The sequence below is a fragment of the Wasmannia auropunctata genome, unplaced genomic scaffold (genome assembly GCF_000956235.1).
Source record: "Wasmannia auropunctata unplaced genomic scaffold, wasmannia.A_1.0 LD336092.1, whole genome shotgun sequence".
Taxonomy (NCBI): domain Eukaryota; kingdom Metazoa; phylum Arthropoda; class Insecta; order Hymenoptera; family Formicidae; genus Wasmannia; species Wasmannia auropunctata.
This window is the reverse complement of record NW_012026798.1, coordinates 2,920,408-2,923,890: the sequence shown is the minus strand read 5'-3', so window position 1 is coordinate 2,923,890 and position 3,483 is coordinate 2,920,408. Positions and strand designations below refer to the sequence as shown.

The 3,483-nt window shown below is 33.5% G+C and overlaps 1 protein-coding gene across 1 annotated transcript in view; it reads right to left on the bottom strand.

Moving 5' to 3' along the window:
* LOC105463018 (monocarboxylate transporter 1-like) overlaps positions 1-3,483 on the bottom strand; it is a 19,429-nt gene that overhangs the window by 8,348 nt on the left and 7,598 nt on the right. The window lies entirely within an intron of this gene.

The window sequence follows — 3,483 nt, the reverse complement described above, 5'->3', positions numbered from 1 at the left end:
TGATACAGGACAATAGAACTGTTAAAGAGTCTAAAAGAGTAAAACAACTTTTTTTCTCACTCTAAAAGTGGAAAGAAGATTGTTGGAGGGGGGAGTTTAATATTATATATTATTGTAATTGAAAGGTTAAACTAAAAAGTATTTTGTATTTCAAAGAAGTATTTTGTATTTCAAATACAAACTTAAAAGTATTTTGTATTTTGTATTTCAAATCGAAAGATTAAAAGTATTTTGTATTTTGTATTTCAAATCAAAAGATTGAAAGTATTTTATATTTTGTAATTCAAATACTAAGATTCCTAGTATTTTGTATTTTGTATTTTAAATACTTTAATAGTGTATTTTGCCCAGCCCTGTGTATGATCGACGTGGTGTTGTTTGCGCGCGCGTTTCCTTTTTATAATTGTCCGCTTATTGGCGCGCGCACGCTTTCCCGCAGAAGGATTTTCTTTTCACACTCGGCCGCATGCGAGCACAGCTCATTCGCGCGCGTTCACCTGTGGCCACGCACGGAATATATACATATATGATTTTCATTGGAACACGCGTTCATTGGAACCGTCACGTGTGTACGTGTCCCGGTTACCATTCACGATCGCGCACGCGAAACGTCGGAGGAGAAAAATTCCCGCCTGCGTGTACCAACGCGCGCGACGAGTTCGGAATAATTATTCTTTCCATTTGCTTTTGAGCCGCGTATAGGAAATATTGTTGAGAGAGAGAGAGAAAAAAAAACACTATTTTAATCGCGTGGAAGGGAACAAAGTACAAACTGCAAAGTGCATATTAAGGAAGGAGTCTGGTTTAGCACGCTGAAAAATTAGGTGACTTTTTGGATTTTTTTTTTAGGAGACTATTCAACCAATCCTTGTGAACTTTATAGGGCAATTTCTTATACTATTGAATTAACAAAAAAATATTTTTTTGCCAGAAAAAAAGTATTTATTATGCAAGTAATAATAACATTTATTCGGTGGTGACGGTGTTTGGCGGCGTGCAAGATAACTCAAAAACTATTCAGCCGATTGATTTAGGACTTTGCACACATCTGCACAAATACTTCCCTAACAACTTGAACCACAGTTAATAATAATATTATTTAATTAAATAATTTGTATTGCATAATAAACACGAAAAATTTTTTGTCAAAATCGCTACCTTCTTTTTCCAAATGCGCGATTTCCAACAATTTCGCATAATTTTCTTTAAAAATAGATTCAGTTAATGCGTAAACTCTTAATAAACAATAATCCTTTTAAATTTTTTATTTCAGAAAAATACAAGCGACGCTACGTTGCACGCCGCCCGTCGACGCGCCGAATAAAAAGTTATTATTACTTGCATAATAAATATTTTTTTTCTGGCAAAAAATAATGTTTTTGTTAGTTCAATAGTATAAGAAATTACCCTATAAAGTTCAAAAGGATTGGTTGTATAGTTTCCTAAAAAAAAATTCCAAAAGTTACCTAAATTTTCAGCGTGCTAAACCAGGCTCCTCCCTTAATCTACACGCGCGATGTATCGGAAAGCTGTAATACATATGTATGTCTATATACATAGATACAGAAAGATTATATAGGATGAAAGTTCGTTAAACAAGGCTTTCGTGATTCTCCGCTGTCGTATCCTCACACTTCGGTAGAAAGCACGCGTCAGGTATCACGAGATCTTGGAATTGAACAAAGATTTTAGAGTATACACGTTAAAAAAACAGTAAAAAAAAATCGTGAGAGGTTTTTATGAAATTGGTTTTATTTCTTTCAAGCCTGTCAGTATAAAAGCTTGAAGTTTAAGATGTAATTCGATCGTTTGTTACCTAAACGCTAAAAATATAAATCATTTCATTGCTTTCGCTCGCGCAAAAACGGTTATCAATTGACCACTTCAATACTCAATGTTAAACCAATCGCGTATTTGGGCAAAAATCCCAGTAAACGAGAATGAATTGAAATAGATTGGAAAAAAATTCATTTCAACGTTCGCGAATGCATACTTCTGAAAATCTGAATTCATTTCAATGCCCAATGCCTTTGTATTCATTTATAGGAATCGTATGAAGTATATTTTCTATGCCATTCAATCCAAAAAAAATTCAGCTTTAAAAAGTAAATCGTGAATACTTAATTCAAAATTTTAGATAGAAAATGCAGTTTTTTCAATCTAATTAAATTAAAAAAAGGATTTTCCGTAAAAATGGATCACGAATGTTATTCAATTAAAAATTGTGACTAGGAAATGCATTGTTTCAATCCATCTAAACCAAAAAATATTATATTAATATTACAATCGTATTATGAAAAAATAGAAATGCATTCAGGAGGCCAAAACTATTTCAATTCATAAATTAAAAAATTTTAATCCATTCCCGTTTACTGGGATGATCGATGTGCAATTGAAATCTGTCTTTAATTAGACGTCGATCGATCCATTCGAAATTAAAGAAACAAAAGAGTTAAATAAATCTATCGTCGTTTCCTTCGTATTGTGAATTAATAAGCAGATCCAACTCTTATACGAACCTTCTGCGAAGCGATGTACTTATACGGTGTTTAACGTGTCGGTACGAAGGCGAGCCTATAATAAACGGTGACAATAAAATGTTTAGAGTTACTCACATTGTATTTGCGTAAGTGAACGTGTGTGCCTCGTCTTTATCGTATTAATTAGCATCCCGATGACGAGCGCGTTATATGTTCTAAGTATCGCACAACAACGTACATACCGCGCACTCCTGAGTTCCTGAGACGGATGCTCTGCGTGTTACGCGACTATCGCGTGGCGGGCAACCCATTAATTTGGAATTACGACTATTATGTGCAGGCTTTTAGATTTGTACTTTTCATCACGTTTCTGCCCGCTAATTTAGCCTGAGAGAATTGCCAGAAGCGCAGTAGAAGTTTGACAATTTAATAGGTGTCTAACCGGAGTCCAGCGAAAGGAACTAAGGTAATAGATATTTAACGTAACCTTTGCGGCGGACATCTCTGCCAAGTGTTTCACGATGATCTAATTGTTCTAATTTAAACGTCGCTGTGCGCTAATAAAATAAAAACGCCGTCTACGATATTTGATGTATATACATATATATATATGTAGGCACAACCCTCAATACCGATACACGAACACATTTTCACAAATAACTCTAAACGCTGTAAGGAGGGGACTCTACACGACTAAAAGAAAACAGTGATCTTTAAGAATTTTTTTTCAACTAAAATGAAATTGAATAATTTCAAAAGTTTAACAATGGATTACTGTATATTTGAGCAGTGGAAAACAATTTTTTATTAATAAATAATAGAATGTCTTTATAACGTCGCGTCGCTGGAGTTGTGTACAATCTAAGAGACGTAATTTTCGTCTAAAATGAAAAAATCAAATTTTTTTCTTATTTTTTATAAAATTATCTTCTATATAAACTAACAATATTACAAAAAAATTAAATTAAACAATTTTTTTGCAAAAAGATCGGAAGAGCACACG